Below are 26,750 nucleotides of genomic sequence, written 5' to 3'. Positions count from 1 at the left end.
CTGCAGACCCTAATGGAGGCAGTAACTCATTAGGGACAATGTTCAAATACACCTCCCTCTCTGTAACCGTGGTGTCACTTGCTCCCGAAGCCAGCGACCACAGCCAGCACACAGTCTGCTCCCACCTGCAAGCCGCTCCGTGGCCTTGCACAGGGGTGACAGGCAGGACACCCGTGGGATGGCTGACACAATCCTACCACACACAAGCGAGCCCAACGGGAACCAATCTATCACCACCTTTACTTCCAAACCCAGCACGCAATACAGACCAAGACCAGTGCTTCCGCTTCCGTTCGGGAGGCAGTGCAGCCAGTGGTGGGCGAGAAGGTGAAGCTCATGCCCCGCCCAGCAGCTGTCTGTACCACGCCGCAGACGTAGCGTCTCCGAAAGCTCAGCTTTTGCGTGTTTAATTTAAAAAGTTACTCTTCAAAATTCTTGCAAGCATTGGATGGCTCCGTGAGTACACCATGCTCCAGGTACCCCAAAATGAGAGCTCTTTGTAATAGGGTCCCAACTCCCACCAACTGACACCCCCTCAGGAAAATACCCAGCATGGTGTCAGGCACGTGAGGGCAGGTCACTCCTTCCATCCTCTGGGAAGGCAGCATTTTCAAGCATCTTTCATTCCAAAGAAATAGTTTTTAAATAATCTCACAATAGGATAAACAGCTGCTAACCACAGAATGAACTGCACACAGGGAGATCTGGCATTTGGGATTTGGGGAGAGAAGAGGAAAGTCAGCCAGGCATGCTCAAAATAGTATATTTATGCTCCATCCTTGCCTGAACCACAGACGCCACGTTGGCGCAGGACAGCTGTCTGTTTCTATACCATCTAGCAGGTCTGGAAAATAAACATGGTGCCTCAGCCACCTGCCTGGGAGAGGCAGAGAGGGGCCACTCCAGACAGGGTAAGATGGATCTGGAAGGTACAGTGCTGTGGCCATTAAAATGTGCGGGGTGTGTGAACATTTGTCGACTTCAAATTGGTTTTAAATGCTGTCTGCTCTTTAATAGGATTCAACTTTATGAAGTTATCATGTGTGTCTGGGGAACGCCCTGTCTGCCCCTCCCAGACATCGGTAGGCAGAAGCTCTGGGTATACTCAGGGCTCTGGCTCCTGGGCAGGCTTATGTCTGATCAGAGAGGTCACCCTACAATTCACACTGAAGTCCAAGGGGTGCTTTGGCATCAAGCGTGTGCTAATAATTTCCAACCTCAACCACAGATGCAGCCCCACCAAGCCGGCATTCACCACAGCCCTCCATCCAGTCAGGTCATTCCAGAGTCTGGGAAAGGCTGCCCAATCCCAGGGCATGGCCTGAATGTGCCAATCAGCCCCAAGCCCCCAGCCCTCGATCCAGTCCCACCAGGATACACCCCCGCTGCCCGCAGCGTGGCCTCCCATCTGTGAGAAGAGACTTAAGCCACCTGTGCTGCCATGCCTAAGAGCTGACGCCATTGTGAGACATGGGTCTCTGTGCTCAGGGTCTGGGCTGCCTAAACCTAAAGCCCCATGCTGCTCCCCAGGGACACATACCTGTTGTCTTCCCCTCTTAGCTGTCTTAGCTGTGTGCCTGCCCCCAGGCTGAACGGCAGCTCCCAAACCTCCAGACCACACCGGTCAGGAAAGAAAAATAAGATTGCAGCACAGGCTCTGCCCGGGCATAATGCAATTGTGGAATCCCAGGATGGGGGCTTAGGAAACAATAAAACTGTCCCACAGACAGAGCTGGGCGGCACGGCCCAGACAGTAAATCACAGCCTCTGGACATAATTTTTTGAAAACCCGATTGTAAGATATGCAAAGCCTCTGATGCTAATGTTAGACATTCAGGGCAGAATTTAATCTCTTTATTATTATTTTTTAATCTGACCCTCAGGGGAGAACAGTCCAGGGTGACTGCTTTCCCCAGAGTGTCTGGAACTGGGTTCCTTTCAGCATGAGCAATCCAGAAGACTGCTTGGGCATGCTGAGGACAGTGACACACAGCATATTCGAATCTCCTCCTCCTGGTGTCTGTCCCTCTGTGTGTGTGTGCGTGTGTGTGTGTGAACACACATGTGTAAGGGAGCATAACAGTGAGGAAACCCAGGGCACATCCCTCAAGGAGCACAACCTGGAATCTTGCCCAGAACAAGGAGAATCCCAGGCACAGAAGCTGCAGGGTTAAACACTCACCCACCTTCCTGGGGGCTCTGACCAAGGGTGCTACACCCTGTCCCCCTACTGGAGCCTGGAGCACGGTTTCCGCCCATTTCCAGAGGAGGAGACAGATGCACAGAGCTGCATGGCGCTGGCTCCCAGGGTGCACAGCCCATGTGCAGGGGGTGAGTGGGGTCTCCAAGAGACATGTCACCAGGACACTGTGCAGGTGGCCTTGCTTGAGAAAAGGATCTTTTCAGGTGCAATCCAGGAAAGGGTCTGAGCATGAGGCCTTCCTGGAGTAGGGTGATCCCTGAACCCAGTAACAGACAGACGTCCATAGGAGAACAGACACGCACGGGGAAAGCCCTGTGACAACAGAAGCAGACGACGAGGAACGCTGGCACCAGCAGGAGCTAGACAAGTCAGGAAGGACTTCCCCCTCCAGGTTTCAGAGAGAATATGGCCTTGCCGATACCTTGATTTGGACGCTGGCCCACAGGGCTGTGGGAGAACCAATTTCTGTTCTTTTAAGACTTTAGTTTGTCTGTGGTGCTTTGTTACAGAAGCCCCACTAAACTTCTGTAAAGAATGTAACCTGACATCCTATGGGAGCTTGCTAGTGTGTCCTCTGGAGCCAGGCTTCCCTGTGGGGGCGGGGCCTAGGCTCTGTGGGGGCATGGCTGTACCTCTGTGGAGGTGGAGCCTGTGCTCAGTGGAGGCGGGGCCTAGGCCCTCTGGGGGCGGGCCTCCCAGCCCACTTCTGCTTCAAGTTCCAGGGCCTGTGCAGAGGCTAAAAGAAGGAGCGCCTCGCTGCCAGTGGCACAGCCTCCCTCCCCTTTATCTGTAAACCTACTGGAGGGATCACAACCTCCATGGAGTTCCCAGATGGCAGGAGCATCTAACTAACACACAGCCACCGAACTGGTCCTGTCCCATTCCCTATTGACTTCTGACTTTGAGAAATGTTGAAGCTCTCTATAATCCAGAACCCAGCACAGACACCTGGGTCATCGAAGGGCACCAGAGGGGACACTCTGTCCTAAGGCCCAGCCCAAGCAGGCCTCCTGGCTTCCTCACCAAGAGGCAGGACCCACAGGGACCTGCTGACTGTAGTCCTTAGTGGCTTTGCCAGGTGACCCCTAGAGGAGAAGTGTGATATCCCATCCTGTCTGCTCTTGACAGGGCCCTAGGATTTGGGAACATTTCTGTCCATGCTCACAGTGTCCCTGAAGTTAGTATGCAGGGGGGTCACCTACCCCTCATTATCCCCACTTTACACATCATGGAGGTAGACGAAGAAAGGACTGTCCAGGGCCCAAGCTGTGCTTGCCTCGACCTTGGCTCCAGAGGCCACATGAGCTCTTAGAACTCCACTTGCCCACCAGCTTTTCTACCATGGGGCTGACACTGGAAAGCTTGCTCTAGGAGGAGCCGGGAACCATGTCCCTCAGCCCGAGATGGAGGTGTTGAGGGTCCTAGGAACAAGGCAAAGCATGACCAATTTACAGAATACAGTTCCTCTCTAGTGTACCCAGTGACTGAACTGTGACCAAAAAGCTGTCTGGGAGCAGCACTCTGCTGGGTCACCTGTGGTGACCCAGAGTCACCACCACCTTCCTTTCCAGGGAGCCTGGCATCCAGTGCAGACTGTTGTCTCCTCTGCCCACCACCCAGCTGGTCTGCAAGCACAGGGATCCTCAGGGCACATCTGCGTCAGGACTCAACGCAGGATGAAACCAGTCCCTGTCCCAGGCAGCACAACTGGGCTCGTCCCTGATGGGACCAACTTCAAGTCCTGTGGGTTAGTCAGCACCTAATGTGCATGCCAGGATCTGAGTCTTGTTAAGACAAAAGAAAAACACAGCAGGCCTCTCTCTCTCTCTCTCTCTCTCTCTCACACATACACACACACACACACACACACACACACACACATACATGTATTTGTGGCTTCCCAGGTGGAAACAGCAGTCCGATTTGTGGAAGCCACTGTGGGGGGAAGCCGTGCAGCTCTGTTCCCACACCCGTGCCCTTTGGTCTTGTGTTTCTAGGAGCAGATCCGCTGTGTCATCTTCTGCTGCTGGGATGGCCAGGGGCTAGGAGACTTAGCTGCACTCTGCTAATGACCCTTATTTCTTCCCATTTTTTCCAGCGAGTTCCAGATTCCATTATGTCCATTTAAGGATGCAGCAGGCTCATCCCCCTAGAGATTCCACGGGCCAGAGAGTTTCTTCTGACCTGATTTCCATTTTCTAACAAAGAGGAGTGATATTTCTGAGTTTTGCCAACAGGTAAAGTACCTGATAAGGCCATGTCAGATCTGTGGCAGACCCGTGGGGATCCTGAGCAGAGCACTGGCGGCTGAGCAGGGACACGTGCTCATGTTCCTGATGGTGATACTCTGGGCAGGGGAGGCCGCATCTCAAATTCCCGTGCCTCACCACTTAAGGACACCAGAGAAAAAGCTCTCCCTGCCATCCAGACATACACTGCCATGCCAACATGTGTATGCATGAATGGGCATGCACAAAGACATGTGCACATGGATTAACACACAAACACACACATGCATGCATACAAACACACATACACACAAACCTACATGCACTGTGAACATATGCACACACAAACACAAGTGCATGACAAACAAGTGCACATACACAAACACATGCATGTGCATACATGTAAAAACACACATGAACACATGCACATATGTTCGATTTGTGGAAGCCACTGTGGGGGGCATATGTGTGTGCACGTGAACATATGTTCACACTCAACACACATGTGAACACAGGATACATATGCACACATGAGCACAAACACACACCTCACAGCTTTCTTGAGTCTCAGGTTCCAGCTTCCCTGCTGGTATGGAAAGGGCCCAGTGCTGGTTGATCTGACAACTTGGAACAGAGAGATGGGACTGCCATCCTTCAGGACCTGCCGTGGGCAGGCCCTGTGCATTCCTTGGGCCACTTTCACAGTGAGTCATGTCCAGGGAAGGGCGCAGCCAGGACCTACCCCAGTCCCATGGACTACATTGTCAATAGTTTGAAATATTTTGGTGGAATGTGAATGAAGTGTCCCTAGGCAAGACAATTGTTCTATCCCCATGTCTTTGTGTGTGCATGAATGTTTACACAACAGTACAGAATTCTTCCACGCAGAGGAGCCAGGAGCTTATCTTGGCCGAAAGCTCCCCAGATGGTGAGGCCAGAAGGAAAGTCTAGGGACCATGCCCTCCCGCTTGCCCTGAGACCCACCTGGCTAGTCTGAGCACCTGCCTGCCCTGTGCTCCTGCAGTCTGGGTGCCCGCCAGGGTGGCCCTGGTCTCTCAGCAGTCAAGCCCGTGCTCCTTTTGACATGCGCCCCGGGACGTGGTCACCTCTGCAATGTCTGTGGGTGGTGAGTTAAAGTGAGAGGAAGGCGGGGAGCACCCTGGACAGAGCAGAGCAGCCTCACGGAGGTCTGATGATGCAGCTTGCTGTCTTCCGATGGACTCCCTCACACTCCAGACTCGCTTGGTCCCGGGTCCCACGCCCTCACTGTCAAGGAGCTGGCTGGGACCAAAGTTTTGCTGCCTTTATATGTGCTGCCTTTTGGGACATTGATTTCAAAAGACTCACAAAGAAACTCTGACCCTTCCCGTGCTGGCCAGAAGGAATCCAGATGGAAAAAGCTGCCTAAAGGACAAAAGAACCACTATGGCTTTAAAGTATCTCTAAGTGTGGCCCACAGGGACAGACTCCCCTCTGTGTCCTATTGTCATCATTTCTGGGGGCCAGCAAGAACTTGTTTACTATATTTGTTCTTTCTCATCTGCCTTTTCATTCGAAGCCCCACACTCTTGCCTATCTCTCCTTTGTCCAGAACGGTACTTATCAACTGTCCAACATTCTTCAAGCCTCAGATTCTTTGGCTCCCCGGCATGGACATCTGTAATAATAAATTTGGATGTTTTCTCCTGTTAACTGAAGAGCCACTGAGCCATTTCACCCTCAGGTGTTGTAAAGTACCAAAGGCTACAGAATTAATATTAATATTTTAGGAGGCTTGGAGAACATTTTATTTATTTGGGTTAAGGTGTGCAGAGAAATTGTGAGAATAGTCTCTGTACTGTGTGATTGGCATAATCAGGATGGCCCTTGGCATTGTATTGTAAATGCAAGGGGAGAAAAACATGGATTCCCAGACATTCCACCACACCTGTGGGGAAAGGGGTGAATGGCTAGCCAGGTGCAGGAAGAGAAAAGCCAAAATAAGCCTTTTTCTTATAGCAATGAGCCATTTGCGGGCATTTGTCCCCACCGAAACTACCTCTCCTATGTATTGTAAATGCGTGTGACTCTGGACAGAGAGATAGCAGATAAACACTAGATAATATAGGAAAGCCTTTAATATGTAAAGAGACATCTTTCTACTATTGTGTTGACTTGTAAATTTTGTTTTCTCCAAAATGATGTATGGTTTGCAAATTGAACATGGTCCTATCATGTTAAAGGACATATGACTATAACCAATAGCGGTAAGGGGCTCCTAATTGCAATTTTTGCTTCTGTACTTCCCACTTACAAAACTATAAAAACTAAGTAGAACAAAGGGCCGGCGCGCTCTCCGTCAGATTTCTGTCGGAGTTCCCGCCGCTTGGCCAAGCTAGACAATAAAGCTTTGATGTGTAAATGATGGACCTTGTTCCTGTCTTCCATATTTCGGGTCCCTCCGAATTTGGATTAACATTAACCATGTCTCCATGTGGTTATTAGCCAGCAGGACTTAGAAGGTGGGAGGAAAGTTGTTTTTTTTTTTTTTTACCTCATAGGGCACAGCAGTCTCCAGCCCTGTGTGTGTCATAGCCTTTGTGGGGACAGACAGTGCCCTGTTCTCCACCTGGCACCACTTCCCACATGTCACTTTGTCTGGGGACTGTTGTCCTTTATGCCTTATTGACCCTGAGCAGGACATTCTCATTTCTTGCCTACGTGTTTGCCATGAGTGTTAGGCAGAAGTGACTGTCCTACCCACGTTTCTGGTCCTGAATCTAGACAGGCACAAAGCTTGTGCAGATGGCATCTGACATGACAAGAGACTAGGGAATGGTTGCTTGAAGATGGCAGGCAGGCAGGTGCCGGGGAGTGTGTTTGACGATCTTAGGTCATGCCGCACCCCCAGCATGCACTAGGAGACATGAACAGTGAACTTTTGTTGAATGAAAATATGAGAGAGTTTTCCATGAAGTTACAGCTAATGGAAGCATTCTAATAGTATTCTAAATACAACGTGGAATTGGTTTTGACTTCTCATTCCTTCATAAAGGAATGTGGGAACACCATCTTGGGAACAAAGAGAAGAACATAAAAATGACAGGGAAATAAATGCATTGAGGTCTCTGTCCTGGTGAGGCCTTTACTTGACAGAACGGGAAAGGAAAGGTTTGCAAAAGGCAGGCAGACGTCAAGAGTTGAAACAGGTTCCGTTTTCTCAGATAAGAAGTCAATTATGTAAATACACGTTCTCTTTCTCCTTCAGAAACAAGGTTCACAATATCAATTGCCAACCGAAAATGTCATCCATTTATTTTTGACTTTCAAAGTGGAGGCAGAAGTAAATTTTATGCTGCGGAGGATAAGAGTACCAAACTCTTGACAACATTTTCCTAAGAGTATCTGCTGTGAACACATGTCTTTACAAGGCTGAGGACTGGGGCGTGACCAGGATACGTACCGGAGAACAAATTGGATCTTGTTAATTGCTCAACTAGAAAGAAACAGGCTGAGAACAGAATGAAGAAGCTTGCTCCCATCTACCCTCTAAGTCAGGGGTCCCCAAACTATGGCCTACAGGCTGCATGCAGTCCCCTGACGCCATTTATCCGGCCCCCACCGCACTTCTGGAAGGGGCACCTCTTTCATTGGTGGTCAGTGAGAGGAGCATAGTTCCCATTGAAATACTGGTCAATTTGTTGATTTAAATTTACTTGTTCTTTATTTTAAATATTGTATTTGTTCTCATTTTGTTTTTTTACTTTAAAATAAGATATGTGCAGTGTGCATAGGGATTTGTTCATAGTTTTTTTTATAGTCTGGCCCTCCAACGGTCTGAGGGACAGTGAACTGGACCCCTGTGTAAAAAGTTTGGGGACCCCTGCTCTAAGTGATGGTCTCGAGGCCCAAAGAGGCTAGGTAACTCACCTTGATCAATTAATTAATACAGTGTCTTTGGCAGAAGACATAAAACAACCTTACAGAAGTAAACTAAAAAAAAAAAAAAAAAAAGGAGAGCTCAAATATTTAGGATAGAAAAATCTGTTATTTATATATATCAGTTTTTAAAAATTCCCATACAATTTTACCTGGTTTCATTTTTGTTTCTAGAGGTAAACAAGTTGATTACAAAGTTTATCAGGAAAAAAGAGCAAAATTAGCCGAGAATACCCTGACACGTCGAGTATCAGAATGCAGCATGACCCCACCCGTGACTACAAGAGGAAGGTGTCAGGGCACACGTCGCCAGGCTGATGATGGAACAGAAAACCCAGAAACAGACACCACAGCATAAGAAAACTTCATAGGCAGTGAAGGCACCCTCAATAGTAGAAGACATTTGGACTTTTATTTTTAAATTTTTATTTATTAGTATTATTCTTTTATTTAGATGAGAGGGAGGTAGTGAGGCAGACTCCCATGGGCACACCAACCGGGATCCACCTGGCAAACCCATCTGAGGCCGATGCTTGAGTACCAAGCTATATTTAGCTCCTGAGGCTATGCTCGGACCAGCCAAGCCATCCTCAGTGCCTGGGGCTGAAGCTCAAACCAATCGAGCCACTGGCTATGGGAAGGGAAGAGGAAGAGAAGGCGGAGAGAAGCAGATGGGCGCTTCTCTTGTGTGCCCTGACTGGGAATTGAACCCAAGATGTTCATACGCTGGGCCTACACTCTATCCACTGAGCCACTGGCCAAGGACAACGTATGGACTTTAATGAGTAGTATTGAGTAACTGGGCGACCACATGGATCCATTTTTCACACTGTACTAGAGGATAAATTCCAAATGGTTGAAAAATGTGAAAAGCAGACCAATAAGAGCTAGAAGACATGTGTTTGGTGATGATGGGGTGGGTGACCTTGTCTTTGCCCAAAGAGTAAAATGCCACACAGGGCGGAGCTACAACGGGCAATGTCAGGTGAAGCATAGCAAATGGAGAAAGTGTGTGTGGCTCATCCCAGAGAGAGAGAGAGAGAGAGTAATTAGCCTCAATATGGAGACAGCTTTTAAAAATAATGAAAAAAAATCTAATTAGAATAATGAGCCAGAGCTGTGAACACAACATAAATGGAAATCGCCATTAATCATGGGGAACAATGTTCAATCATTCTCATGAGGACGGAATGAAAATGAAAGTCGCACCTGTCTAGACTGGGCTCCCAGCACAGGGAGGGGGTGTGCTGCCTCTGTTTCTTACACTGAAGTCACCTGGACCTGGGGCAGCCACCTGAGGAAGCTCAGAAGTAGACAGTGGCAGGCAGTGTGGGAGGAAGCCCAAAGCCAGAGTTCTCCTAAACCACCTACGACTCTACCATTCTCTCCAGACACTGTCACCCAGCCTGGACAGAGAGAGAGAGAACTCTCCGAGAAGTGGCGGCTTACTGGTCTGAGGAGGGAGAAAGGGGCTTGTGAGGATTGGATGGCTGGAGAAAAGTCCTATCGTTATCCTTGTCACAGGCCTCAGCCAGAGGTAACACACAGGAGTGACCATGGATAGCACAGGAGCAGCAGGACAGCCACCTGGGCCCCTGAAACTTGGACAGAGGAGCTGAGACCCCAAGAATGGGTGGTGAATCCCCACAGTCTGTCCCTTTCTGTCCTCCTGGCACCTGGGCACAGGTGAATGTGCAGTCAATGTGCATGGGGGGTGAGGGTGGCAAACACACCTCGACTTTCTGGCTGGAAGGGAAGTCTGGGGACTGGAACATGTTGCAGAGATGGAGGCAACGAGGGAGTTTAAGGTGAGTCCCAAAAACTGTGCATAAAACCTGGGGCTCACCTGTGAGCCGTGCACATGTATACCTGACCCTAAAACATGCCACGAACTTTGAGAACTGAACTGCGATGCAGCCACGACCCGGGCCTCGGATCAGCCACTGCATGGGGCACACGCGAGGCTGATCGGAATAGCACCCGACAGGAATCGGAACCATGGTGCACAGGAGGTAGGTTGGGTCCTGAGACTCCAAGCAGTCTGGACTTCTTGTTCAAAGAAATCCCAGAGAAATCAACATGCACCTGAGGTTGTAAAAGGCCCAGAGCAGGGGTCCCCAAACTACGGCCTGTGGGCTGCATGTGGCCCCCTGAGGCCATTTATCTGGCTCCCACCGCACTTCTGGAAGGGGCACCTCTTTCATTGGTGGTCAGTGAGAGCACTGTAAGTGGTGGTGCCACAAAGCGCGGCATCACTCACGTACAGTACTACTTCCAGTGACGCGGAACGCACGCATCATGGCTCCGAAAGCGCATCATATCACTTGTTACAGCTAGCAGTGACAAATATGGAACCGGACATTGACCATCTCATTAGCCAAAAGCAGGCCCATAGTTCCCATCGAAATACTGGTCAGTTTGTTTATTTAAATTTACTTGTTCTTTATTTTAAATATTGTATTTGTTCCCGTTTTGTTTTTTTACTTTAAAATAAGATATGTGCAGTGTGCATAGGGATTTGTTCATAGTTTTTTTTATAGTGAAATGGCCCCCTGTGTAAAGAGTTTGGGGACCCTTGGCCCAGAGTCTCACAGAATAATGTTGAAAGTGTCTAGGATATAATCAAACCTTACTCAGCATACAAAGTATCAGACAGGGACATCAACTCGCTCTGTGCAGTAAAGGGGAGCGCTCTTGAAACAAATAGAAACAGAGTGTCAGCCAAGAAAGGGGGCCGTAAAGAGCGGTCAACTCACACTTTAGAGCAGGGGTCCCCAAACTACGGCCCGCGGGCCACATGCGGCCCCCTGAGGCCATTTATCCTGCCCCCACCGCACTTCTGGAAGGGGCACCTGTTTCATTGGTGGTCAGTGAGAGGAGCATAGTTCCCATTGAAATACTGGTCAGTTTGTTGATTTAAATTTACTTGTTCTTTATTTTAAATATTGTATTTGTTCCCGTTTTGTTTTTTTTTTTACTTAAAAATAAGATATGTGCAGTGTGCATAGGGATTTGTTCATAGTTTTTTTTATACTCTGGCCCTCCAACGGTTTGAGGAACAGAGAACTGGCCCCCTATGTAAAAAGTTTGGGGACCCCTGCTTTAGAGCTAAAATCTTCAGTAACCAGAGTGAAGGATTCTCGGTGTGGACTCCACCCCAAAGTCGAGGTGACAGGAGACGGAGAAATTTGCTTGAAAATACATAGTAATGGAGAGGATTTACAACAACAGAAAGAAAAATCCAAGTATTAAAAAAATATAAGAAAAGCTCAGGGACGTGGGGGGGATAATATGAAAAGACAAAAAAATAAAGAATGACCTTGGAGCCCCAGAGGGCAGACACAGGATGGGTGGTGCATTTGTCAAAACTCCTCAAATTGTGCAATTTAAATACAGCTCGTTATTTAATGCCATTTGTTTGTCAATAAAGCCGAGAAAATAAAAATAAATTAGCAGGTAGGCTGGATCCATAAAACCAACACAGCTTCTTTGAAACGCTAATAAAATAAATGTGGTAAATTTAAACGAGAGAGAATAATTATTATAGGAAAATAATATAAATATGTAATGATAAGTTTTTATTGAATGAGAAAAGCATGAACTTAGGAAGATATAAGTGAGAAAAATTATCTGCAAAGAATAAAAGTAACGGTGTGGGGGGGAATTACCAAAAAGAAATTGAAAGGCCATCCACTCTCAGCCTCTCACAGTGGAAGGAGCTAGATACCTTCCACTGAACCCCACACTTAATAGACAAAAGTGCTAGAACTTTCAAAGGAGACACAAAGCTATTTCAACAAGGTACTAAAAAAATATATTAAAACAACAACAACAATAACAAAAACCAAAAAATCAGTACATCACAACCCACAAGGCTTTATGTCAGAAACACAAGGATTTTCTCAACTTGAGGAAACTTACAAGAAATGATTATAGAGAAAAGGAAAAGCTGTTAGCACCTTGGCAAACAGCAATGGCATTCCGTAGATTAGATATCCACCTAATTTATGAAAGCGATAACAGATTAGTAAGGAAGAGCATCCTTGTTAACCTTTTCCCTAAGAACCTGCCACCAGCCCTGTGCAGACGCCGAGCTGGTTTGAGACAGGAGGAGCGTTCCCACGCTCGGGCACAGAGGATGCCCTGTTGCTGTTCCCTCCTGCTGCTTCTCTCTGTTGGTTCAAATCACTTATTTCCACAACGTGCTCCGTGGTCCGTCTCACGGTCTTTGTCTCCAGACTCGAAGCACTCCAGGACCGAGGTAGGATATGGGCTGGCATAAGACGGGTGCCTCTTAAGAAATGGTGTGACAAATGAACAGGACACAGGCCCCGGCAATCACATGTAAGGAAGGAAGGACCCAGAGTCCCTGACGCAGTAACGTAAGACGAGGGAGTGGCAGGTGTGGTAAAGAAAGAAGCTTTTAAAACATATATCATCAATAACAGATGGAGTGAGAGGACCTGGGAAACCCAAGAGAATGGATTGGAAACTATCAGAATTATGTCTAGATATAAGAGGTAGCTGACAGACCAAGTCCCAACTGACAGAGTCTCTGATGTGCCTACCATAACCAACGTGCAAAGGTCGGACATCGACCACGTCCGTAATCAGTGACAGAAAACTCAGACTAGCTGGAGAAAAATATGAAATGCATGTGTACATTTACAAAAGTTATAACCACCTTAGCCATAAAGACAACCTGTCTAAAATGGGGAAACAGCGTGCATTAGTGGGGGAGATTTATTATGTAAGGATGCAGTCTTTCCAAATTAGTGTGTGAATTTAATGCATTTTCTTCCTTCCTTCCTTCCTTCCTTCCTTCCTTCCTTCCTTCCTTCCTTCCTTCCTTCCTTCCTTCCTTCCTTCCTTCCTTCCTTCCTTCTTTCCTTTCTCTATTCCTCCCTCTCTTTTTTCCTCCATCCATCCCTTCCTCCCTACCTCCTTTTCTTCCTTCCTTTAATCTTTCCTTCTTTCCTTTCTTGAGAGAGGAAGGGGGAGAGAGACAGAAGGAGAGAGAAGTATCAACTCACTGTTCAACTAGTTGAGCCATTGATTTCTTCTCTCAATTTAATGCAATTTCAGTCAAAATCCCAGTCTTCTATCTTGAGAAATTTAAATGTAACAGACAGGGGTGGGCAAAAGTAGGTTTACAGCTGTAATCCTAACAAATGATGCCATAATTAATAAATAATAATACAAGAATGAACTCATGACTGGCAGCCTCCTCCTGCCTGGCCCTGCACACAATGGAAAGGACATTGCAGACAGCCTGCCAATCATAGTCATCAAGGAAAACTAAGTAATAAAGGATACAACTGACAGAGGTAAAAATAGAAAGATCAACAGGGAAATAAGAATAATAAAATGCAGAGAAATATCAGAGCGCATGGAAGAGTTTGGCATGGGATAAAGATTTCACTGCCAAATGGCCCGGAAATCACAGGATCAGTGAATTGTTTCAAGGCCATCACGGTCTGTCAGGGGAAAATAAAGATAGAAATGACCACAAGCAGTAAATAACAACAAAGTTCACTTCTCAGGAACATGCAGAACTCAGAGGTGGTAGAAGACAGGCTTTCCAACATCCAACATGAAAATGAAAATATCTGATAGAAATGGCATCATAGCCATAGAAATAATAGGACAAATAATTGTTATGTGTGTGTAAAATCAAAGGTTAATATTCACAGCAGATTAAGGTCACACAGAAGAATTAATTAAAAGGCTACTGTCAAGGCCTTGGCTGGTTGACTCAGCAGTAGAGTGTCGGCCCGGCGTGTGGAAGTCCCGGGTTTGATTCCTGGCCAAGGCACACAGGAGAAGTACCCATGTGCTTCTCCACCCTTAACCCCCTCCTTTCTCTCTCTCTCTCTCTCTTCCTCTCCAGCAGCCAATGCTCCACTGGAGCAAAGTTGGCCTGGGCGCTGAGGATGGCTCCTTGGCCTCTGCCTCAGGCTCCCGTTGCAGCAGAGCAACACCCCAGATGGGCACAACATCATTGCCCCCTGATGGGCATGCCAGGTGGATCCCGGTCGGGTGCATGTGAGAGTCTGTCTGTCTGCCTCCCTGTTTCTCACTTCAAAAAAATACAAAAAAAAAAAGGCTATTGTCAAGACACGGGCAAGAGTCACAGAGACCAGGAGCAACCTGCCCTGCTGGGAATGGACATTGAGAAGGGAGCATGTGTCTGACTCACGGTGGCAGGAACAGCTTGGGGGTCACTCTGCTGCTGTGACAGTGCTCACAGGGTGAGCCTTCCTGCAAGGCTGCAGGGCAACTCATCCGTAAATATCCTAATTTAAAATTTTCATTCTTTCTGCCCAAGGTGTCACTTCCAGGAAAGTCTGACACCTCTGTGCAGAAATGCCACCAAAATGTCCCCACAATGCCTGGTTCAGCAGCAAAGCCCTGAGAGGCAGCTCCTTTAGGGTCCATCCACAGGGAGAGGGTTAATGATAAACATTGCATCTACACTTTTGGGGGTTGGGGGTGGGGAGTGTTCTGTGGCCAGTACATGTAAGGGGCAGGTCTGTGTGCAGGTGGAACAGTCTTAAAAAATAACGTTCAAGTGAAAAACGTGAGCAGCACCAAAATAAAAACTGGTCGATGATGCCCTTCTTATGCCAGTAGAAGGGCTCTGCCACCCAGTGTGTCCATGTTTTCCCCATGGAGGGAAAAACACACACCTGTTTATTTCAGAGAAGGGGGTTGTGCAAGGGTGGAGGCATTTTACTCTCCACCCCCTTACCCCAGGCCTTTGCTTACCTGGGCTTCAGAAGGAAGTCCACAGCAAAACATGGACCACCTGGGAAGACCTGCTGCAGAATCACACAGATGACACTTCCAGAGAGGACACAGCAGCTCTGAGAGGATGGGGCTCCCTGCATCTCGCCCTGCCCCTGTTCACAGCCAGACCCCACTCATGGCCAACAAGTGATTGGTGCTGGTATTGGCAGTGGGTATTGACAAGGGCCTTCCTCTAGACTCTCAGGTTGACGTGCCTGATCAATAGCGGTGGAGGGACATAATGAAAACTGTCAGATCTAGAAAGTATTAGAGGTACTTAGAGCTTTCTGCCAACTATGAAAAATAGGGATTAATGGTATGATTCCGAACACCTCTAAGGTACAGAGTGAGTTATTAACATCTTTCTCCGACACTTGTTTGCAGGGAAGGGTCAGCACCAAAGGGCTCAGAGAAAACCACTGGAGTCCGTTCATTCAGAGCACTGCTGTGTCCTCACAGAGGCACCAGAACTGGGAGGTCAGAGGCCCCTTTCCAGCAACAGGCTATCATGTTTAGAGTCATTGGAGCACTCACGTGTCACCCTCCTGTACAGGAGTGGGTCTCTGATAAGTCTGGGCCACGAAAGCCCTCAGAAGGCAAATTTTTAGAGGAGGAAAAGCAGGATGGAAGGTGAGCCAGCCCTGGAGACACTTGTGATCCAGTTCTGATTGTGTAGGTAACCCTCAGTGAGACCCTTGGTTTGCACATCACATGTAAGGCATCATCAGGAAATAATAGTAACAATGATGATGGCGATGATAGTGATGATGGTGATGATGATGGTGATAATGATGATGATGATGGTGATGATGGTGATGATGGTGATGGTGGTGATGCTGGTGGTGATGATGGTGATGATGGTGATGGTGATGGCGGTGGTGATGGTGATGGTAAAGATGGTGTTGATGATGGTGGTGATGATGATGATGATGGTGATGATGATGGTGATGGTAATGGCAGTGATGATGGTGATGGTGATGGTGATGATGATGATGATGGTGGTGATGGTGGTGATGGTGGTGATGGTGGTGAAGATGGTGATGATGATGGTGTTGATGGTGATGATAGTAATGGGAACATTGGTAGTGGTGATGATAAAATAACATTTCCTAAGACGTCGTTCTGTGCTTTACATCCATCATGTCCTCTAGCTGTCATAGCTCCCTTCTTAACAATTGCTCATAGAACAGTAGCAGTGATGGAACTACTAATGTCAGGATGGCTCTCACTCGACAGCATCCAGACTGGTCATCTCAGGTGCATCAGGTCAGCTGTGGTGTTTGTCATTACACAGCCTTGCAGTTCAGAGAGGCTGTACGTCTCAGCCAGCCTCATCTGGCCCCGAACCCCTGACCCCTGTGCCTCCTGTCAGGGCACTGCAGGAGCGGGGCTGGGTTTGCACAGTGAGAACAGGCCAAGAACAGGGAGAACAGAAGCCGAGTGGGTGACCTGGGACAGAGCACAGGCGTCCCTACATGCCGCACGCACACTGGCATGGCCTCTCCACCCTCTCCCTGCCTCGACTCAGGCGATGCCTGTGAGCCCCAAGGCCTCTGGGGCACATTTTATGGTGGACGTTTCAGATGGTTGGGTCCACCAAGCCACCTGCAAGGGGAGCTGGATCCAGGCTGTGGTGACAGTGGAACAGATGTAGCCAACCTCGGGCCAGGGCAGGGACCCTTGCTGAGTTCTGACCCAGGAGTTACTCACAAATTATCTGAGTCATGTAACATTTTGCTCTGGGTCATTCCAGACACTGTCCTGTCGGTGCCAACCCATGCTTTCTGCCAAGTGCTCAGGGATTTTCACCGTGGCCTTGTCTCCCTGCCCCTGCCCATGTCCATGTCCAGTCAGCCATATCATCCCCCTCCTCCCCCCAGAACCCAAGTCTTAGCCCTGCAAACCTCCACAGGGCCTGCAACACTGCCCCAGGGCCTGAGCAGGGGCTCAGCCTGGAGACTGCTGTGAGAAGACCACTGACAGCTGTACAGAAGGGAAGAGAGGGGCCTCATCACAGTCTCCCCCCGCCCCATGGGACCTGCCTCGGCTCCTCACTGGAAAATGGGGGTGACTCACAGAGAGTGCACAGAGAGCTGCGAAAGATAGGTGGCGCCTTGAAGGTAAAGAACAGGGACATGCCAGCATTTTCTCACGGGCCTCTACCCTGCCCCACATCCTCGTGCCACCTGAGTTCCCAGTCGGGGAGCAGGGCCCCAGGCTCAGGGTCGTTAGGGACAGGCAGGCTCACAAAGCCCTTCAGCATCTATTGTTGGATTTGACCCGGAGCAAACACAGCATCAGCCACAGCCCAGACGGGCCAGGTGTCCCATCTGCCCGACATCCGCTGTGCCCAGACTCCTGTGCTGCCTTCATCATGCCTTGGGAACTTGCCGGTGGATGGAGGGAAATTTGCCAAATCCTCTTGCTTCAGAGTGAGTCTCCCTTTCCAGCCTAGGTCTGGGCTCCTGACTGGGCCGCTGTCTATCACCTGCCCCCCAAGGCCTGGAATGCAGGGAGATGTCCTCAGAGTGTGACCTGGTCTTTGGGCCCCGCTGTCAGTGCCCCCCACTCCAGGAGCTTGTCCTGACTTCTGAGAACCTCAGATTTATCTCCTACAAATCTGATGTGAAGCAGTACGTAGAAGGTTCCAGCAGATGCAAATGAGGGGGGTGGCGCAGAGGCAGAAGAGGAGTTGATGGTCACCAGCAACCACCTGACCTACCACCCTTTGCACACCATGCATTCAAGAGAAGGGGACCTGCCGCTGTGGTCAGGTACTGCCATCCCCTGTGTGAGGGGACACCAAGAGCATCAGTTCTCAGATCCCTCATCCCCAACCACCGCCTGCTCCTGAGCCCTCCTGGACTGGGGTTCCTTCCAGGGCACGTCTGAGATACAATGTGCCTTCCCAAGTGAGCTGGGTCCCAGGGCAGAGGGCCGTGTGCCCCGTGGACTTACAGATGGGGGCGAGGCCAGGGAGACGGAGCCTTGAGCTCCCCCCAGGGAGGGCTCAGCCTAGGGACACCCAGCGGTGGGTGTGGGCAGAGCATACGTCCCCAGGAAAAACGCACCCGGGGACCGCGTCCGGGCAGCAGGGGAGTATGTCTGGTACATCTCATCTCTCTCTCTCTCTCTCTCTCTCTCTCTCTCTCTCTCTCTCTCTCTCTCTCTCTCACACACACACACACACACACACACACACACACACACACACACCCCACACTGTATGATAGCAAGTCAAACCCAGACCACACGGTTTTTAGTTTCACAATATTTTTGTCATAATTATATGCCTATGATTTGGGGTCATTTTGTAATCGTGTGACTCACCTGGGGTCCTCCGTGCGTGGACTTTTCTGGTCTCACCTGTCTTACACGCAGCCCACCGTGCACGTGGCTCCTGCCATGCTCACAGTCTACCTGACTTCTCAGGGATGTATATAGTACTTGGGGTGGGAAGCCCAGTTGAAGGTTCTGTATGTTTTTAATTTAAATAGACATTTCCAGATGGCTTCTCACAGTGCAGTTACCATTCACGTCTCCCGGAAAACGCATGCACGCTCTTTCCTTCAGATCCCCACTCAAATGTTGCCTTTTGATTTTTCGCCTGAGAGGTGAAAATTGGTATCTCCTTGTTAAAATAATTGGCGTTTTCTGGCTACTTGTGATTGTGTGTATTTGTCGTACTATTTTTGGCCATTTGGAGATTTTCTAGTAGGTGCCTATCCATGCACATTGTCTAATTTTTGTTTATTTACCTTTTAAAAAGTTAATTCAAAGAGCTGTTCATATGTTATAGTTATTAACCATCTAACTGTGCTCTGCAGTGAAAATGTTTCTCAATCATCATTTTGGGTAATGGTCTCTTATATTCTGCACATGTTGAAACGTGGTCACGTTGTTCCTTTATCATTTTTTTCTGTAATAGCTTCTTAGTTGCTAATATTTCTTTGAAAACATTTGCCTAAACCATAGGTTATATGTATATTCATTTTCTTCTAAGATTGTTTATTTTTATTTTTTAAAGTTTTATTTATTGATTTTCTTTTTTTTTTGAGAGAGAAAGGTGGGAGAGGAACGGGAAGCATCAACTGGTAGTAGTTGCTTCTCGTATGCGCCTTGACCAGGAAATCCCAGGGTGTCGAACCCGCGACCTCAGCACTCCAGGTCAACACTCTATCCACTATGCCACCTCAGGTCAGGTTATTATTATTTTTACCTTTTAATATTTTAATATCAGAGGCATCTGCTATCTGTTCCTGACTATGAGATGAATGAAAAGGCCGAATTCTTAGCTCCCACCCTGATGGGCAAGAGAGTCTCCACAACTGGGAAGCATCCTTCCACAGAGTGGGTGCTGCCCTGTCCTCACCTGTGGCTCTTGTCCGACCTCTGTGCTGTCCTCACAGTGTCCCATCCTCTCCCCCAACACCTCCTCGTTACAACAGCTCTATGGTCTCACCCTCAATTCTGTCTCTCACAGTTTTCTTGATGACTCACACACATGCACTTTATTGCCCAGAGTGATGACCATTTTATCTGGATTCAACACGCACACAGACGCACACAGAAGTTCTATTTGGGATCACCTTTGTATTAATGTGCAGAGAGTTGCTATTTCTAGTTTAGTAGGTCTTCAGTGTGAGCCCGCAGTGTCCCCTCTATAGAGTGCCTTGCTGAATGCCACAGGGATACTTGAGAGCGCAGAACGCGTGTCCAAAGGGGCTGAGAGACACCATGGCTCTGACCCATCCCACTTCCAGGCCGGTCTGATCGTTAAGCCACGCATCTGCCTCCTGAAAGATAAATCCCAACACTGCCGAGGGTTGCTTTTCACTTAACCAAAGTCGAGAACGGCAAAGGAACAATTAAATGCAACCTGAGGCAACCCAAAATATTATCCATCAAATGTCTCCCCTCCAATCCTCCCGCCCATCCATCAACATGTCAGTTATTCCGGGTACGGTTTTATCTTATTAATGCTAATCTCTTCCCTGGAAAGACTCATGATTTTACCCTCCACTGGCTGTCAGGGAGCTGGAAGGAAGGCCTCGCATTTCAATTCGGCAGCCGCCTTGATTACCGTCAGCATATTTATAACCGGCTGCCACTCGCCTCACTGGTCTGTGTGGGGCTCCTTCACCCGTGGTCGGGGCTGGGGTGGCTATCTCCATGGGTGATGAGGAAATTTGGGAAGGGTTCGTTTCTGCCTGGCACTCGAGGCCACTGCTTGGCCAGTCCTAAGCAGGACAGAGCACAGTCAGTTGAAATCACCCCCCATCCCCATAGGGTGCCTGGGTGTGCCCCATGGTGCGTGGGGACAGAGACCACCTCCCACTGTTTATCATTCCCTCAAGACTACTGGGGCCCCGAGATGCCATCTCCCTTCTCCCTTCACTCTTGACCCATCTGGGCATCAGTCCCCAGGGAGGCACCCCAACTCCTGAAGAACTGGCCGCTGCACATGAAGGGAGGTACTGGAGTGGGGTGGTGGGCATCAGGAGCAGCCAGGGCCCACCTCCATCCTTCCCTCTCCCCTGAGCATCTGCCTGTGGCTCCCCAGGACTCCAGCAAGGATGCACTTGGGAATGATTTGAAGACTTTGAAATCAAGAGCCTCTCCGACAGAGACGCATAATGAACAGGCACTCAGCAGAACTGCAGAAAGTGCGGTCGATAGGGAGACAGATTATGGATGGATAGAGACATGAAGTAGCTGCTGGGCCCAAGAGACACCACCGGACGAGGAGGACACATGGACTTGTGTTTGTTCTGAGGCGGCTGAGTCTCTTCTGAGCAGTCACGTGCGGGGAAGCACTTACGAGATGAAACCCAATGAACATGCATCACCTTGTCTTGTACCCGCTTGACAGGCTCCGTGGGGACCTACCGTGCACCCTCCTGGTAGTGGAGCCTCCACTGCATCCCGTGGAGGTTGCTCCAGGTATCAGCTCAGGTACCACCCAGCCTCGTGCAGCTTCTGCTCCGGGGTCGTCCCCAGGAAACATGGTTACCTGACATGTGCGTCTCAGCCCCGCGTCCACCCATCAGGCCCTCGGCCTTTCTACAGACGCTGGCTTCTAACTCATCACTTTGTATGCTGTTCCCCCAGTTGTCTTAATGATTTCGCTAATAACAAAAAGTCTTCATTCATTTGACCAACATCGGGGGAGTCCCCCTGCGAGCCGGGTCTCCCTGCACCAAGGTGCGTGGGGTCCCTGAGCTTTCCCAGCTGCAGCTTCGCGCTCTAATTCTCAGCAGGATCGGAAATAAAACTGCAGTTCTTGCTGAAATGGCAGCAAACATGGCCTTTTCATATTTTCCAGCTTCCCTTTTATTCCCCTCCCTTTTTACGTTTAAGGAGAGAAAAAGTCCACATGCTTTGCACAAATGTCCCCTCTACTATTCCTGCAGAAGTATGGGGAAAGTACTTAGAGTGATCGTCTTTGTTCTTTTCTAATCACAGCAAATCGACCTGCAGAGGAAAATAAAATCCAAATTTCCCGAAGATGCGTCCCAAACATTGACAGCCTGCCAATTTTGAGAATGTGGCCTCCTGGCGGGCTGAGGGTGGGGGAGAGATGAGCAGGAGGTTGGACCAAACCCCTCTGCTTTCCATCTTTATGAAAAAGTCTGACTTGTTCTAATTAGTCAGCTCAATAAAATGAGCAATTTTACACTTTTTTCTCAGAAATGTTTCATGGCTTGGTGTGAGCGCTGAGCTGTAACAGGCGTGATGACCCTGTGGACACATCATCCCCTGTGAAGACAGGATGGAGGTTCTGCTTGTGGGATAGTAGAGGTCAGTTCACACTACTGAGCCACCCAAGAGGAACCAACCTGGGCACCTGTCCCGGAGACTCTGGGCCGCTCCTGGTGTCTGAGCACGTCTTCAGGCACAGCATCTTGCTGATGTACGGAGAGTGTATGAATGAGGAAGGCTGGGTCGGGAGGTGTGTGCTGAGGCTCCCAGCCTGGCTGGAGGACAGATGCACAAAGGCCTCGATATCCATTCAAGAAAGGGTCTGAAATAAGATTAGAAGAGGAGACAGAAGGTCTGAGTGGACCAGAGGAATGAGTTTCCCAGAACAGGATGGTGAACCGAGTTTCAGGATGAAGTTGTTGGGTGCCAAGGAGTGCATTCCAGGGTGAGGGGCAGAAGGCTTTCAGAAACTTCTGTGATGCCAAGGCTGAACCACGACTCCTCATTGTGAGCCTGTGTCACCAACCACAGGCCATGCTAGTCTAGGGATCGGAATGCAGCTGGCTCTCAGTGTGCTTGCCTGAGGGGCCCTTCACAATGGCTTCCACAACCCAGGCTGCCCTCCTGGTGGGAGGAGGGGTCTCCTCAGCAAAGCAGCGGGGGAGCTGGGCAGCTTCAGTCACCGCAGGTGGTACGGCTGCCTTAGGCTCTACCCTGTGAGTACATGGTCATGCCGGACTCTGTGTGGCACGTCCCCTATGTGTGGGTCCCAGTGTGTATGTGGTGCTCACTCTGACACCTGTGGATCATAGCTGAGAAGGAGCTCCTGGGGGGACTGTACTTGGACAGTATGACCCCGGTGACAGTGGGAGTAGGGGTGGAGGCTGCAGGTAGCTCAGAGGTCCCTGGGGGACAATGCACAGCATGCATGGTGGGCAGAAAAGGTGCAGCTCTCCCTCCAGGTCAGCTGTGGGTCCTCAAGGAGAAACGGGAGGGGGCAGTCGAAGGAGGAGTGAGGCTGGGCCCAGAGGAGTACCCGTGGCTGCAAACCCTGGGAACTAAGTCCCGAGGCTCTAACCCAGGTCCCAGATGCTGGAGGGGACCGTGGGCTGAGTCCCCAAGAGAAATCAAAACCATGCACATGCCTGTGCTGGGCGGGCATGGTCGTTGGTCCAGTTCCCTCCTTTAGACCACTGTGGGGAGGGATTGTCACACCTTTTCACAGATAACACACTTAACCTCAGTTGGGAAATTTCAATACCAACACACTCACATGCGGAAAACCCTCATCCCTCCTCTAGTGTTTCTCACTATTCCCTGCTACCCCTTCAGGGGCCTGGGCATTGCATTGGGCATACCTGGATGAGGTAGCACTGTGATCATATCTGAATGTCTATGAGGAGCCCTTTAGCTCCATCAACAGCCTTGATCACTGCGTGCACTGGGATTGGGATGTGGACATTTGGAAAAGTAACCACCGTGAGCTTAATCTGATTCTCCGTGGGCCCATAACAAAAAAATGCACCTGGTCAATCGATGGAAGAAACAACACTGACAACAGGCCTCCCGGAGCCCATGGACACCCCTGAGGGGCCTGCTTGGTATGTGTGACCCTGGCCGTGCCAGGTTTCCTGAAAAGCTTACAAAAAGAAGCATGTTTCTAACCACCCTTCCTAGGTGAATAAAGAGGAATGAAATGATCGATTATGAGAAAATTTCACCTGTTCTCCGGTCCCTTATATGTCTTCCCACTCCTCACTTGTCCTCCTTTTCCCTGACCTATTCTCCCCTTCCCTCACCTGTCCCCACTTCCCTCACCTGTCCCCACTTCCCTCACCTGTCCTCCCCTTCCCTCACCTGTCCTCCCCTTCCCTCACTTGTCCTCCCCTTCCCTCACTTGTCCTCCCCTTCCCTCACCTGTCCTCTCCTTCCCTCACCTGCCCTCCCCTTCCTCACCTGTCCTCCCATCCCTCACCTGTCCTCCCCTTCCCTCACCTGTCCTCCCCTTTCCTCACTTGTCCTCCCCTCCCTTCACCTGTCCTCCCCTTCCCTCACCTGTCCTCCCCTTCCCTCACCTGTCCTCCCCATCCCTCACCTGTCCTCCCTTTCCCTCACCTGTCCTCCCCTTCCCTCACCTGTCCTCCCCATCCCTCACCTGTCCTCCCTTTCCCTCACCTGTCCTCCTCTTCCCTCACCTGTCCTCCCCTTCCCTCACTTGTCCTCCCCTTCCCTCACCTGTCCTCCCCATCCCTCACCTGTCCTCCCTTTCCCTCACCTGTCCTCCTCTTCCCTCACCTGTCCTCCCCATTTCTCACCTGTCCTCCCCTTCCCTCACCTGTCCTCCCCTTCCCTCACCTGTCCTCCCCATCCCTCACCTGTCCTCCCTTTCCCTCACCTGTCCTCCTCTTCCCTCACCTGTCCTCCCCATTTCTCACCTGTCCTCCCCTTCCCTCACCTATCCTCCCCATTTCTCACCTGTCCTCCCCTTCCCTCACCTGTCCTCCCATCCCTCACCTGTCCTCCCCTTTCCTCACCTGTCCTCCCCTTCCCTCACCTGTCCTCCCCTTTCTCACCTCTCTCTTTCCTTCCCTCTTCTGTCCTCTTTCCCTCTCCTACTGTGGGTTCACCTGTGCCTTCCCTGGTGCAAGTGCCTTCTCTCCTCCGTGGTGTCAGAGAAGGTTCTGTTGGTTGTGAGGCTGCGTCAGCTGAGGAACATAGCCACCTCCAGTCCCTAATCCTGATCCTTATTGAGAACTCACATCCCGACAAATCAGAACACCTTCCTGGGACACAGGAAGCACTTCCAGGAAGCCTGGAACTGACAACAGTTCCCACTCCATTCTGGGCATTGCATTGAGCATATCTGGATGAGGCAGTACTGTGGGGGGGGGGGGTGGCAGACGTACGAACGTGGAGTCTTCCTGCCACTCCTGGATACGCTTCTGTGATGACTTTTTTCTTCAGAGAAGAAATATTTGGCTGTCAAGTTTTAATTTACATTTTTGTGTGGGGAAGCCCATGGTTCAGCTGGTTTGTAATGAGATATGATTTTCTCTGTGGAGCATTTGCATTTGCACAAACCTTCTAAAAGTTGCAGAGTAAAAAGGAGCACTCTCATGTGGGCATGCGGGGTGGGGGAAGGGCAGGCAGATGGGTGACTGGGCTCTCCAGACTAGGGTGCCGGAGGCACGAGCTGCTCTAGACCTGGGTGTTAGCCGGACTGCTGGCCCCAGTGGCTGGGGCAGTGGGAGGTTAGGCAGGTCTCTGACTTCATTCACAAAGGGTCCCCAATCCCCTGAGCAGGACGTTGTTGCTGGGCCAATGGGGACCCAACCCTGGCACTCATGCCCTTGTGGTATGTGTGGGGACCTGGAGACAGGCTGCGGGGGCCCTCAGTGTTGTCTGTCTGTGTCTGTTAGACTTGGTACAGCTCCAGGGACACCCTTTCATTAGTCATCAATGCATACTTTAGTTAAAGAGAAACTTTTCCCCAAAGAGAAAACTCTGCTAGTGGTGAAAGTCTCAGCAAAGGGAGCACAGTGCCAGGTGACCATGTGCACCCTCAGATGCTGGGCACCCGGCTCAGGGACAGAAGGGGGCTTGTTTATCTACCCCATGAATTCCCAGCAGTCCTCCCGATGGACATATTTCAAGCCCAAGTACGTGTGGTGTTCTGTGAAGCCCAGAGGCCCAAAGTACAAAGACACCTGTGCATCCCTCTCTGAAGGCAGTTGCTTGGCCCTGAGCTCCTGGGCTTTGTCCCGATGGCTCAGGACACAACCAAGGGCACAGGGTGACCACCAGGCAGCTCTATCCCTGGATTTATTTCATCTTTAGGACAACAAAGCTAATAGCTGGGGAGAAGGGGTGATGCTTGGCTGTCTCAGGCAAGAGCCAAAAGAAGGACGGAAAAGCAGACAGTTCCTGTGCTGGACACCACTGGCTTGTCCCCTGGGTCCCCTCCCTTCCTCAGGCACTAGTCCAGCCCCTCATTACAGGGCTGGGAGGGAGACAGAGCACAGTCATATGTGGACTTCCATGAATGAAGCCATTGGTTCCCCCACGATGTCCGAGGAGCTGCTTCCAACGATCTCAGCCTGGGAGGGTTGGTCTAGGAAGTGGTCCAGCGGTTCTCCATGATGCAGATGGACCACAGTTAGTCTGACCATTCGCCCATTGAAGGACAGGCATCCAGGTTGCTTTCACGTCTGGGGCTGTTACAAATAAAGTTGCCCTGGGAGTTCATGTCCATTTTGTGGGAGCCGTGTTTTTGTTTCAGCGGGATTCATGTTTAAGAGCATCATTGCTGGCTAGTCTGGTGATCGCATGTTTACTTGTTGAAGAAACTGCCAAGCCAGCGACGGACACAAGAGATCTTACTGATCTGCACCCCACATCAGCGTGTGGCATCCTCACTTTATATTCTTAGCCTTTCCGATAGGTGTACAGGGATGTCTCACTGTGGTTTCCATCAGCATTTCCTGGTGGTCGAAGATACTAAGCATCTTTTCACGGCTGGCTGGCGGTCTGCACTTGCTCCGCAGGGGAAGTTTTGCTCAGGTCCAGCATGTGTCACCTGAGTGGGTTTTCTTTTTCTTGTGTTAAACTTGGAGCATCCATTATGGGTTCTAGATATTTGCACTTTATCGGGCATGTGGTTCACACATATTTTTGCCCAGTAGCTTTCTTTTTTTCACCCTCTTCACAGAGAGGAAAAAATAAAGTAATTTTGATGAGGTTTAGCTTTTCCTTCTTGGATAGCGTTTTTGGTGTCAAGTCTAAGACACATTTGCTTAGCCATAGAGGTTAAAGATGTCCCTCCCAAGTGAGTTCATTTTTTGCAAGGTTTGATGTTTAGAGGGAGGGTTATTATTTTTTGCCTGTGGATGTCCACTTGCTCCAAGACCATC

This window comes from Saccopteryx leptura, chromosome 1, assembly GCF_036850995.1.
Source record: "Saccopteryx leptura isolate mSacLep1 chromosome 1, mSacLep1_pri_phased_curated, whole genome shotgun sequence".
NCBI lineage: Eukaryota > Metazoa > Chordata > Mammalia > Chiroptera > Emballonuridae > Saccopteryx > Saccopteryx leptura.
The sequence above is the reverse complement of the archived record's forward strand: the minus strand, read 5'-3'. Positions refer to the sequence as shown.